Raw genomic sequence first — 14,051 nt, forward strand, 5'->3', positions numbered from 1 at the left:
ATATTTAGTACAGGCTCTAAAGGGTCTAACTACACAGATCAGACTCCTGTTTTCAGCCTCCTATGTGCTGGGGTTACAGGTACGCAGAACCATGCCCAGTCTCAGTTACTGTCTCAATGCGCCCTGGGAGTGGGGCCATCACGGCCCACTGCACATCAAACCCCAGTCCCTGCGCCTGCCTATTATGCAGGCACTTTAGTCCACTGAGCTATCTGATTGGCCCTTTGGTTGAGTTCTTGATGGTAGCCATTCTTTCTGATGTGAGATGGAATCTCAGTGTTTTAATTTTCATTTCTCTAATGACCAATGATGTTGAATTTTTAAAAATGTATTTATTTATAATTTGTATTTCTTCATCTGAGAAGTGTATATTCATTTCAGATGTCCAGTTTTGGATTGGGTCTTTAAATTTTGGGGGTCTAATGTGTTTAAATTCTTTGAATGTTCTAGATAGAAGTCTTTGTTGGAGGGACAGTAGGTTATAATTTTTCCCAGTTTGTGGGTTTTCTTTTTACTCTGTTAGTCATTTCCTTTGAAGTGCAGAAGCTTTTCAAAAAGATGAGATACCAGTTGTTGATTCTTTGAAGTATTTCCTGTGCAGTTTGGTTTTGTTCATGAACTCTCTACCTATCCCTATGTCTTTGAGATGTCTACCTACTTTTTCCTCCAGAAGATTTAGTGTTTCTGTTTTAATATTTAAATCTTTGATCCATTTTGGCTGTAGTTTAATGCATGGTGATAGACTATTTTTATTCATAGACTAATTTTAGCTATCAGCATATAGAAAGCGTTTTTGTAGTACCATTTATTAAAGAGACTACCATTCTTCCAGTGAACATGTTTTACCCCTTTGCCAAAGATTAGGTAGCTGAATATATTTTCAGTTGTTTCTGCATCTTGTAATCTGCTTCACTGATCCTCAGGTCTTTTTTTCCAGTACCATGCTGATTTTATCACAGTAGCTTTGTAGTATTCTTCCAAGTCAGAGACTGTGATGTCTCCTTCCTTTCCTTTGTTGCCCAGGATTGATTTTCTATTCTATGTCTCTTTTTGGTTCCAAATGAATTTTAGGACTCTTTTCTCTAGATCTGTGAGGTATACTGCCTTTGAATTCCTCCAGGGAATGGAACTTCTCATGTGAGATAGTAACTTGAAAATTATCTATATTTCAGTAATTGCTAGTTAATCTTGACCCTTATTGTCTCAACTACTTGTTTCATCTTTGGCTGGTTGCTCTAATAGATAAGAGAGATGAGAGTGTCCTGTTATCCCATAATTTACTCATTCATTGTTCAAGTCTTTGGAATGTGCTGAGCACCATATACATTTCCAGTGAAAGAAAATAAGGAAAATTTTCCCTGGTTGTGCTGAGATAACTTCATACTCGAAGAGTTGTATAACTTGAGATTCAGAATCCCTGAGTTTGGATAGAGAACTTTTCAGAATCATTGAACCCTGGTGTAAGTCCTAAGAGACCTTGGAACCCAGGTAGACATTGGTGTCATTTCCTCATTCTGCTGTGAACAAGGGTGCATGGGTTACTTGGCTCAAACCAGCCTATGTGTGATGATACAGAAGTCAGTGAGCCTTGGGGATGTGGCTATGGACTTCACCCTGGAGGAGTGGACTTCACTGGACCCAACTCAGAAAGATGCACAATGACATTATGTTGGAGAACTTCCAGAATCTGGCCACAGTAGGTAGACTATTTATTATTCTCTGTGTTGAAATATTAGGATATTAGAGACAAATTTCCTGACTGCAGTAGATTTTAATCTATTGTGGTGGTTCTCAAAATGTCCATGATCTGTAATAATGCTGTCAGTCTATTAGAAGGGTATTTTTCTTCCCCACCTTCTCCACCTCTAATTTGCTGAATCAGAAACTTGGATGTGAGGCGGTGTCACATTTACTCTTCTCTCCTTACTGGGACAAATACCCAACACTCAAACTGAAGGAAGGAAAGGTTTATTTATTAAGCTCACAGTTATTGGACGCTTCAGTCCATACTCAGCTGGCTCCAAGGCAGAGTGGCACAGGGCAGAGAGCAGCCCTTCATGGCAGTGGCAAAGAGCAGAGAGCAAAGGAGGTGGAGCAACTCAGGCAGTTAACTAGCCTCTCTCCCCTCCTTACACTGCAGTGCAGATCACTTGCCCCAGGGCAGGTGCAGCATCCACACCCACAATAATCAATCACAAACTCCAGAAGTCATCCCATAACTGCGTGAAACTTTGGGAGGACAACTAGACACAAACCATAATAGGGGGGTATATATGCTTGTAATGCCAGCTACTCGGAAGGCAGAAGGACTGCAAATTTAAACTCAGCCTGTATAATTTAGTGAGCCCCTATCTCAGATTAAAAGACTAGAGATGTAGCTCAATCTCCCTGGATTCAGTACCAAAAAGGGAAGGAAGGAGGGTACAGGAAAGGAGAAAGGAGAGCAAAAGGGGGAGACTTTTCAGAATCATTGAACCCTGGTGTAGGTCATAGGGGACCTTGGAACCCAAGTAGACATTGGTGTAATTTCCTGATTCTGCTGTGAACAAGGGTACACAGGTTACTTGGCTCAAATCAGCCTATGTGTGATGATACAGGAGCGTTGGGGATCCTTCCCTTTTTGGTACTGGATTTGAAACTCCATCACTTGTATGACTGTGGGTTTTTTTTTTTTTAATTACTCTAATCACAGTATTTTGAGAACTACTGGTATATTTGTTTCCCCAGGGGAACAATGGTCTCTGTTGCATTTCCTTTATTTCCTGTTTGAATAAAAGTAAATTCTTAGTGCTTAGTAAATGTATATATGATTCAATTTGGGTTTTAAGAGACAAGGGTTAAAAAAAAAAAAAAGAGACAAAGGTAACTAAAGATCAGAGGTAGAGACAGAGGCAGTGTTTGCAGGTTTCTTGTCTTTCATATAGCTTTTCCACCAATCTGCCTTTCTCTACAGAGGATGTCAGGTCATCAAGCCCAGTCTGATCTCTTGGTTGGAACAAGAAGAAGAGTTAAGGATAGGTCAGAGAAGAGTTCTCTAAGATGAGTATTCATGAAAAAAATTACTAGTTAATGAGAAATTTAATATTTCCACTTTAGTTAAGTGGAGAAACTTTTTTTAAAAATGTATTTAGTACAGGATCTTACTACACAGATCAGACTTGTAATGATCCTCCTGTTTTCAGTCTCCCAAGTGCTGGAATTATAGGCACAACCACTATGCCAAGTCTCAGTTGCCACCGCATGGCACGGCACTGTACGGCATGTTGGGGATCGAACCCCAGTCCCTGTGTCTGCCTGAGCAGGTGCTTTAATTTGCTGAGCTATCTGGCCGGCCCTAAAATGCGGAAACTTTAGAAGATATATTTTATGTCAGAAGATTGAGTCTATTTTTCTTAACAGTTAGGAAATCTTCAACTTGTACTACTCCTTTACTTAAACTTTTTTCAGTTCATTACTTTTCTGTTCTGTTTTGTTTTGAGACAGGGTCTTGCCATATAGTCCAGGAGGGCCGTGAACACTGTACAAAACCGAGGCCAGCCTTGAAATTACAGCAGCTCTCCTGCCTTAGCTTTCCAGAGTGCTGGGATTATACAGTATGCCACTATGTCTGCTTCAGTTTATTGCTTTGATATATGCTCTTCTTCCAGAAATTTTCTGTTTTTCTTTCCCTGCTGCTTTCTTTCTGTTCATTATCAATTTTATTGAAAATCAGTTTTTGCTATTAAAATTTCCACCTCCTGCATGGTGTATCAGTCCTGCCCCCAGGTGCACTGAGCTGGCCACCAAGATCTGGCATAGTGGTAGACACCTGTAATCCCAGCGTTGGGGAGGCTGAAAACAGGATCACTATGAATCCAAGCTGTGTAGAGAGACCATACACCAAATATATTTTTTAAAAAAGAAATATATCAAGTGAGCAGGAACTTTATGCATGTGGTGTCAATGGCAATCATCATCACCGTGTTTCTAACATCAGATGGATGATAGAATTATATAGATTATGTTATTTGCTTCAGAAAATCCTTTAATCATCACTGATCCCACTTACCAGTAGGCAGAAACCACAGTGGAGGAGAACCCTGTGACTGAAAGCATTATGATGAATTCTTCAGTGAATATGCATACCTTAAGACACACAAGGAAAAAAAAAAAAGACAAGAAAACTCAGTGTACAGGAAACAGTTATGATTGTAATTAGCATGGAAAAGATTTCCTTATTGTTCAACAGGAAACCTGTACTGGAGAGAAGATTTCTGCATTTAATCAGAGGGGAGAAATTTGCCTGTCATCAAACATTGTTTACTGGAAAACTAGCACACAAGAGAAATCCTTTGAAGGCAGTGACTGTAGGAAATCCTTTGGTAATCAGTCATAAGGTCAAGCACATTGGAGAATTCATGGTGGAGACAAACTCTATGAATGGAAGGAATGTAGGAGAAGTTTTATAAACTCTGTAAACCTTCCTGTACTTATAGAAACACTCAATGCAAAAAACCAAAAAAACAAGAAACAAAACCCAACAACAACAAACCACCTTACAAATGTAAGGAATGTGGGAAAAGCTAAAGATATCATGCATATCTAAATATTCACATACAAACACTTGCTGGGGAGAAACCCTATGAATGTAAGGAATGTGAGGAATGTGGAAAAGCCTTCAATTATTCTGATTGATTTCAAGGGGCTGGGGAGATGGCTCAGTGGAATAAGCGCTTCCCTGGCAAGTGCAAGGGCCTGAGTTCCATCCCTGGTTCCGGAAAAAAAAAAAAAAAGCCAGTCTTATTCTGATTCATTTCAGATATATAGAAGAACTCACACCAGAGAGAAATCGTATATATATGCTGTGTGGGAAAGCCTTCACTCAATACTCAAGCCTTAGTATACATTTACACTCTTGCAGTCTATACATATATAGACAAGCCCTATAAATGTAAGGAATGTGGAAAAGCCTTCCTTACCTCCTCACGTCTTATTCAACATATAAGAACTCATACGGGAGAGAAGCCTTTTTTATGTGTCAAATGTGGGAAAGCCTTTGCTATTTCTTCAAATCTTAGTGGACATTTAAGAACTTGCACTGAGGAAAGGAGAAGGCCTGTGAATGTAAGATATGTGGGAAAGCATTTGGGTATCTCTCATGTCTTAATAATCACATGAAAATTCATAGCCCCCAAAAGTTCACATGAAGGAACGTGAGAAGGCTTTTAACTATTCCACACATCTTAAAACTCACATGTGAATACACACTGGATTTCATATGTGTAAACCTTGTGGAAGAGCCTATAGAGGGCCGGGGAGATAGCTCAGTAGAATAAGTCTTGCCTGGCAAGCACAAGGCCCTGAGTTCAATCCCTGGTTCTGCAAAAAAGGAAAAAAAAAAGTTGTTTAAAAAAAGGAAAGCCTTTAGTCATTCCAGTTCATCTCATATATATGAAAGAACCCACACTAGAGAGAAGCCCTTTGAATGTAAGAAGTGTGGAAAAGCTTTCATTTGTTCCAGTTCCTTCAGAATTAATGAAAGAACTCACACTGAAGAGAAACCCTATAAATATGAGCAATGTGGAAAGGCTTATAGTCATCTTAATTTAATTCAAAGACCTGGGAGGACTTAAGCAGAAGAAACCTTACACATGGTAAGGAATATGAGGAAGCCTTCATTTACCCCACTTTACTCTGAATAAATGAATGGACCCACACTGGACAGAAGCTCTTTCAAACTTATTTAGTAGCCATACACAATGCTGTATACCTATGGCCTGAACTACTTGGAAGGTGGAAACTGGAGAATCACAAGCACAAAGCTAGGATGGGCAATAGAGCAAAACTGCATCCTCCCCACCCAAAGTAAAATGAGTTAGTGTTGACTCCTAACACAGGTCATACAAAAGATATGTGAGGTCTTGGAAAGATGGACATCTGAAAAAGAGATGATCCTATTCCCATTTAACAAAAACCTCTGTTTTCTGTTTCTGTTTCCTATTATCTATTTTTATTTTGCTCTTTAATTGTAATTTGAGAAACCATGTAATATTTAAGCTCGTGTGTCTGATTTATTTCACTTAACTTTATGATCTCTAGGTGCATCCATTTTCCTACAGATGACTCAAGTGTATATTTTTCTATGACAGAGTAGTTCTCCATTGTGTGTATGTACCCCTTTTTTATCCATTCATGTGCTGATGGACTTAACAGTCTACTTCCAAGATTTAGCTGTTATGGATTGTGCTGTTATAAACATGAGTATTCATGGATCACTGTAAGATAATGTCTTTAACTCTTTTGTGACAGTACATAGAAGGGGAGGGCTAGGGAGATAGCTCCATGGTCTGGGCACCTGCCTGGCAAGTGCAAGGACCCGGGTTCAGTCCCTGGTACCACATGCTGGCCCCAGAACCCTGGGCCACCAAGCCTGCCACTGAAACCGGGTATGGTGGCGCATGCCTATAATCCCAGCCCTGGGGAGGCTGAGGCAGGAGGATTACTACACTACACTACACTATGCAGCTAAGTGCAGCTGTATAGTGAGATCCTATACCAAATATATATTTAAAAAAATTTAGGGGCCAGGGAGATGGCTCAGTTGAATAAGCACTTGCCTGGCAAGCCCAAGGACCTGAGTTCAATCCCCAGTTCTGGAAAAAAAAAAAATTAAAGAAGAAGGGGATTGGCTGGGTCAAATGCTACACAGTAAGGGCCAGCCAAACAGCTCAGTGGATTAAAGCACCTGCAAGCAGGTGCAGGGGCCCGGGGTTCAATCCCTAGGCCTGCTGCACTGGCACCATCCCTGGGGCACACTGAGACAGCAGTTGAGACTGGGCGTGATGATGCGCACCTGTAATCCCAGCTCTTGGGAGGCTGTAAACAGGTGGATCACTGTGAGTCCAACCTAGTAGTGAAATCATGAATATCCTGTAGACCCTTCCCTAAAATACAAAACAAAAACAAATGCTGCACAGCAAAAGAAACAGCCAACAAAGTGAAAAGAAAACCTACAGAATGTGAAAAATGGCAGTATAGCTCAGTGGACTAAGCGCTTGCTTAAGGAAGTGCAGGGGCCAGCTGTCCAATCCCTGGTGCTGCATGCCACGCCAGCCCCACTTTCTGGCGAGTTGAGCCTGCGATGGAGTCCAGGCGTGGTGGCACACGCCTGTGATCCCAGCCCTGGGGAGACAGAAAACAGGAGGATCACTACGAGTCCAAGCTGCATAGTGAGACCCTGTACAAAAAAAAGAAAAAAAGAATGTGAAAAAATTAGACAGTTATTTCTCAGACAGAGAACTAATATCTAAACTATATGAAGAATTAATAAAATTAAACACCCTGAAATAGATGTTTTACAGAAAAAGTATGAATAGCCAATAACAACAGTGCTGGTCATCAGGCCAACAATGACCACCTTTTGTATCTGTGTCTTGATGTCTGACATTAATTTTGAGAAATTCTCAGACATTTTATCAAGTATTCCTTGTTTCTTTCTTGAATTCCCATTATGCACATGATGACTTTTGTAGTCTTACATGTACACGTTGAACATTTCCTAATACAGTAGTGTTACATTGATACTAAAAAGTTCTGACTTCTATAGCATTTCAGTTAAAGTTTATGGGCATGTACCAAAATCTTTGAAAAACTCCCAAATCTCAAACACTTCTGATCCCAGCATTTCATGTAAAGGATACTCACTCTATATTCTATTGGTTGTTATTCTCAGTTCTCTTTTTAGTTGTGGAAGTTCCTATTGATATATTCTTAATATTGGAGATACTTTAGTCAGTTATCCAGTTTTGATTTCTGTTGTACTGTTTTCCATCTCTAGCCTTTCTTTTTAGTGGCTAGCTCAGCCTGTACTGGGGGCGGGGCTGGAGGGGCATGTGGTGCAGGGGATTGAACCATGGTTCCTGCACTTGCCTAAGCTTGCCTAAGCAGGTGCTTTAGACTGATGAGCTACCTCGCTGGTCTCTAGCATTTCTTTTCATTCTTAAAGTTTCCATCTCTCTTTTACTGTCCTTCTGTTCCTGAGTACGTCCTATTAATTGGAATTCCTGACCTGATCATTATAACATCTTTGCTGTGTCTAGTTCTGGTGATTCCTCTGTCCTTTCAAACTGACTTGGCCTTTTAGGATGCCTCGTAATTTTTCCTTTAGAGTTTGATCTATTGGAACTGCTGTAGTCCTTTAGTATGTGGTAGAATGCTGTAGGAGAGAGGAAGTGCCTGTTCCCAGGCTTTAGATTTCAGTCTTGTAATAAGTCTACGTATCTGGATTATGAACTTAACAGGGCTGTTTTCCATCCTCCACTTAGTTTGGTCAGAATGCCTACAGCTGGATGAATCTGGTTACTTCCCTTCTAGGTCACTGAGGCTTTAATACAACCCCAGCAGAAAGGATGCTTACATAGCGCTGGTAGAACAGTTTCCTAGCATCTATAAGGCCCTATGTCCTGGGGCTGGGGAGATGGCTCAGTGAAATAAGCGCTTCCCTGGCAAGCACAAGGGTCTGAGTTCAATCCCTGGTTCTAAAAAAAAAAAAAAAAAAAAAAAAAAAAAGCCCTATGTTCAATTCCCTACACAGAGGGGAAAAGTAAGGCCTAGCCACTGGTCAACTAGTTTTCCCTGCAGGATGAAAAACAGCACTCTGGGGGCTGGTGGTGTGGCTCAGTAGCAGAGTACTTAGCATGTGTGAGCCCCCAGGTTCCAATCCAGTACTATAAAACAAAACAGCACTCTTTATGGTGGGGTTTTAAATATTGTTTGGGGGATTTTTGTTGTCGTCTTTTTTTTTGAGACAAGGTCACTATGCAGTTCAGGCTGGCCTTGAACTCTGTATAGCCCAGGCTGGTCTCGAACTTGGAGTGTTCCTCCTGCCTCAGCCTCCCAAGTGCTGGGATTACAGGCATATGTCTCTGCACCTGGCTGGTATGTATCACCACACCTTTATATGGCTCTTCTTCTGTTTCCCCTGTCAAAAGCACAAGGAGATTTCTTTCTTGACCTTTCAGTGGGACAGCCTAGTTAGGCTTCTGGTGGTAACACTCACAAAAATATGGGGAACTCTCTGAGAGAAATACCTCCTTTAACTTTCAGGCCACAGCAGCTCTTCAGTCACAGGTTTTCCTGCCCTGGGGCTGTTTCCAGAAGTGGGTCCTGCTATAGTATGGGGTGACTCTGTCCTCCAGCTTGTCTCCAGTTGTAGAGCTGGTAGTTTTCCCTGAGATTTCACTTCTCTTCCATATCTCAGAGAAATTGGTAGACTTTCAGATTATTCTGCTATTCAATTTTCTGGACCCAGCTGATAACTTCCAAGCTTTTTATATGGGAACTGGAAGTAAATACATTGTGTTAAATGGTTTCATTCACATGCAGTGTTTTCTACACTGTCTGAACTTCTGTCCACTGCACAGACCAACAGTAGATAAAGCCCTGAGGACATAGGGAAGGTTGGAAGGTCATCACTGTTACTTCAGACTGCAGTGAACCTGTGGGGAGACTTGTGAGTGTAAGAATTGTTGGAAAGGATTTACATGCTCCTTTCCCCTTGATATTCACATATGAACTCAGTGCAGAGGATCACACACCTGTGAGGCATGGGGAAGACTTTTGCATACCCCACAGCCTCTGTGTGTGTGTGTGTGTGTGTGTGTGTGTGTGTGTGTGTGTGTTGCAGCTGCGGGGTATTTTCAGGGCTCCATGAATGCTAGACAAGTGCTATACCACTCAGCTATCCCCCAATGACTCCACAGCCTTAATATTCACTTGTGAAGACATCACTGGGAAGGCCTTGGAGAAAAGTAAATAATGTGAACAAGCCTTTCCCTTATTCTAGTTCATTCCAACAGCATGAAAGAATTCAAAGTTCAGAGAACCCCTATGAGTGTAAGCAGTATAATAAAGCCTTCAGGCCTTAAGCTGCCTTTCGGTATCATTTAAAGAACTCACTGAGATGTACACAGTGGTGTGTACCTATGTGTAGTCCAGCTACTTGAGTGGCTGAGGCAAACAGACTGCTGGAGCCCAGGAGTTCAGGCCCAGGCTAGGCAGCATGGTCATGAGGAACCCTGTCTCAAACAAATCAAAACTTTACAATGGAAAAAGAAAAATACTTACAAGGCTGGATGGAAAGCTACCTGATACCATTCACCAGAGAGATGTGAAATGAACTTAACATTGTCAAATGTGAGAGGAAAACAAAAACAAAACAAAAACAAAAATGTGAGGCTGGCCAGAGAGCTCAGGGGACTAAAGCACCTGCTTAGGCAGGCGCAGGGACCGGGGTTCGATCCTGGGTGTGCCATACTGGCCTCGCCCCTGAGGCTGCTGAGACTGTGAATGAGAGTGGGCATGGTGGCACGTGCCTGAAATCCCAGCACTTGGGACACTGAAAACAGCAGTATCACTAGGAGTTCAATCTGTGTAGACCCTGTGTTAAATATAAAAAAAGAAAGGAAAAAAGAATGTGACAACAACTTTACTACTATCTCAGGTTTTTTTAGTTTTGGTTTTGTTGAACTGGGGATTGAATCCAGGGCCTAAAGCATAGTGTGTATATGCTCTACCACTGAGCTGTGTACATCCTGGCACATTTAGCCCTCAATGAAAATGTAGATCACAAAGGAAAAAGCCCTGTATTAAGCATGCATGGTGGCACATACCTGTAATCTCGGTGTTCTGGGAAGCTGCGGCAGGAGGATCTCAAGTTTGAGCCCAGCCTGGACAATTTAGTGACTTAGCAAGACCCTGTTGCAAATAACAACAGCAACAACAAAAAATGAAACAAAATTTGCGATTTCACTCAGTACAAAGACCTAGTGATGTGGGATTTCCAGTGGAGAGAAACTCATTAATACAAGACATTTGAGGAATATTTAATTTACCTAGTAATCAGGTTTAACTCTTTATATCTTTTATATTATTATTCTTGTTGTTATTATTATTGTGCAATATTGAGTATTGAACCCAGGACCTTCACACTGAGCTATATCCCCAATCCTCTTTATTTTTTGAAAGCAGATCTCACAAAATTACAAAATTCCCTATGCTGGAGTCAAATTTATGGTCAAAAAAAAAAAAAAAAAATTATGGCCTCCCAGAGTGCTGGGATTATAGGTGTTCCCTACACCTGATTTTTACTTTGTTTTCAGTACTGGAATTAAACCAAAGGTATTGTAGATGCCACCATGTGTTCTACCATTTCTGGGCTCCCTGTCCAGGTTCTTTTTTGGGTTCTGTTTTTGGTGGGGTGGTAGTGCTAGGGAATCAAACTCTTGACCCCACAAGCTAGACAAATGTTCTACTACTGTGTTACATTCCTCTCTCCTCAAACCTTTTAAAATTTCCTGTCTATTTTGAGACAGGATTTCTCTTAAATTGTCCAGGCTGATTTGAATGGTGTCTGGGATTATTGGTATGTGACACCACACCCAGCAGGTACTTAGCTCTTTTGAATTGTTTTTCTTTGTTTTATTTTGTTTTGTTGATATGCAGTCCTGGCTGGCCTTGAACTCCAAGTGGTCCTCTGGTCTCCTGAGTTCTGAGATAACAGATGTGTGCCACTGCACCTTGCTCTGGCACTCAGTTCTTAAACAAAATACAAAAAAAGTCTGGCTGGGTACATGGTGCACACTTGTCATCCCAGCTCCTGGAGAGGCTGAGGTAGGGGAATTGCAAATTCAAGGCCAGGTGGCTGTCTTAGTGAGACCCAATCTCAAAATAAAATTTAGCAAAAGGGCAGGTGTATTGCTCTGTGGCAGAGCATTTCCCTAGCATGTCCCAGGCAGGGGTGTTGCTCTGTGGTAGAGCATTTCCCTAGCATGTCCAAGGCCCCGCGTGCAGTTTCCAGCACCAGGGAAAGGTAAAGGTCAGACGGATACCACAGTAACAGTGTTGCTGACTGTGGGTCCTTGGACTTATCAAAAGAATCAGAAAGAAGCTGAGGGGCACAGGAACATGATTTTCCCTTCTTATGTTCAAGCACAAAGGTGGGGGTAGCACACAGGCTCAGATATCTCAGGCTGACTCAGGTAAACACAAAAGCTGTACAGATTTGATGGTATCTGTGGGGACCTGGTCCCTTGATGTCATCCCCATAGAGGTGGAAGTTTAGTAGTCATGCCTGCACTCCTTGTTGTGTCTCTTCCTATGACCTATGACTGATTACCAGCATTTTTAAAATTTATTTTTGAAATAGTCTCTTATGGTTTAAATATAACACGTCTCCTGAGCCAGGCATGATGGTGCACACCTGTAATCCCAGCACTTGGGAAGCTGAGGGAGGATTGCTGCGGATCAAAGTCTCATGTGTTCAGGGGAAGGGCTTTTGGAGGGTGATTGACTTTTAAAGATGCTGCACTCCTCAGTAGATGCAGGTACTGATGAGTCCATAAGAATGTGCTGTTGGGCCGGGCCTGGCTGGGCCAGGTGGGCCACTGTGGGCCCTGCAGGGCATATTCCTGTCCCGGGTTTAATCCCTGCCCTCTCTGCTTCCTATCCTCGAGGCGAGCAGCTTCTGAAAGGCCTTCCTCCATGCTGTTTCTGCCTTGAAGCTGGCAGACAATGGATTGAACCAACCCCAACTGTGAGCCACCATTAGTCTCTCTTCCTCTAATATGTTGATGTTGAGTATTTTGTCCTAAGAACAAGAAAGTAACTATATATTCTAAGCATGGAGTCCAGGCTGATCTCAAACTTGCCATCCTCCTCTGTGAACCTCCTGAGTACTGGGATAATAGGTGTGTGTTACCATGCTCAGTTCTCATTACCACCCTAAGTCTCCCTGGCATGTGATCCTTTACAATGGTAGTAAAAGTAATTGTAGGTTACTTACCTGGGAGTCATCCCTTATCATCTGAGAAAGTCTCTAACTGGGTCTCAGAGCAGTGGTCACTTTTCTGCCTCAGTGAGTTTGAGTTTTAAGGTTCTAGTTTTCCTTGGCTCTGATGTCTGCTGGCCAGAGGCTTTCAAGGTTGGGCTGACTTTTTAACCTCCAGGCTCTTGGTGTGTTATCTTAATTTCATAGCCTTGAAAGCTGGTTTACTGTTTAACTTCCAGTTCCCTGATATGTTTGTTAATCCCATAAAACTGAGTATAGTTTAACAGTCTTAGCAGGAACAGAGCATTCAAGGTGAAGGGACAAGTCAGGGAAAGATTTTTGGAAATGACATCTAAAAGAAACCATTCTTATCCATACTTTTAAAAAAATTTTAATTTTATTGAGAAACATAAATGAGACATTTTCAAAGCTGAGTAATAGGACAGTTTCGATAATCAATACGTTGTACATTGTTCTCTTCTTAGTGGTTATCCATAGTACAAGAAGCAGACAGGCTATCCTGTCCAAACACTATTCGTACACCTCTTTCTTCTCATTGAATTAAGCTAAAGTAGCTGTATATCTATCCTAACTATTTTGTATATATAAATACAAAATGATTTTTCCTTTGTCCTTTGGAACATAGATTCCTTTTTTTTGTGGAACCGGGGATTGAACTCGGGCCCTTGCGCTTGCGAGGCAAGTGCTTATTCTACTGAGCCATGTCCCTGCCCCTGATCGTTCCTTTGTATCCCCTTTTTTTTTGTTTAGTCCTGTCAGAGGTGGATATTCTATTGGCATCTAAATACTATAGGTGTTTGAATTCAGCTAAACAATTCAACACTGTCTAGCAGTCTATAATATTAGTGGGTTATCCTCAGAAGTTATTGACTTGAGCCTTTTACAGCTCATCATATTAATATGGATTTACTTTATATACCTCATTTTTATATTTTTCTGCTGGATGGTTAAGACCAAGATAAAGCAAGACCTATATAGCAAGAAATATAACTTTTGTATCTGATAAGGTCAGCCAAGTCCCCTCAAGATTTATCCTGTAGCCCTGTACCACCCTTTGTAGATCCTTTGTCAGTCTTATCCATACTTTGATATTTAACTGTAGCCTCCAACACTTAGCAAAGAAATGTCACCCAGCATGTGCCATTTTTTTATGGCAGCTCTAGCTAAACAACAGAGCAAACAGTATGATAAAGTCTTTAGCTGTTTCCCAATCCTTGATATTCAC

General features: G+C 41.4%; 1 pseudogene; it reads left to right on the top strand.

The window, feature by feature from the left end:
* The window catches only part of LOC105742409, an 18,261-nt pseudogene extending 12,235 nt beyond the window's left edge, over positions 1 to 6,026 (top strand).
* Positions 6,027 to 14,051: the final 8,025 nt, after the last annotated feature.

The sequence above is a fragment of the Octodon degus genome, unplaced genomic scaffold (genome assembly GCF_000260255.1).
Source record: "Octodon degus isolate 3935 unplaced genomic scaffold, OctDeg1.0 scaffold00050, whole genome shotgun sequence".
Lineage (NCBI taxonomy): Eukaryota > Metazoa > Chordata > Mammalia > Rodentia > Octodontidae > Octodon > Octodon degus.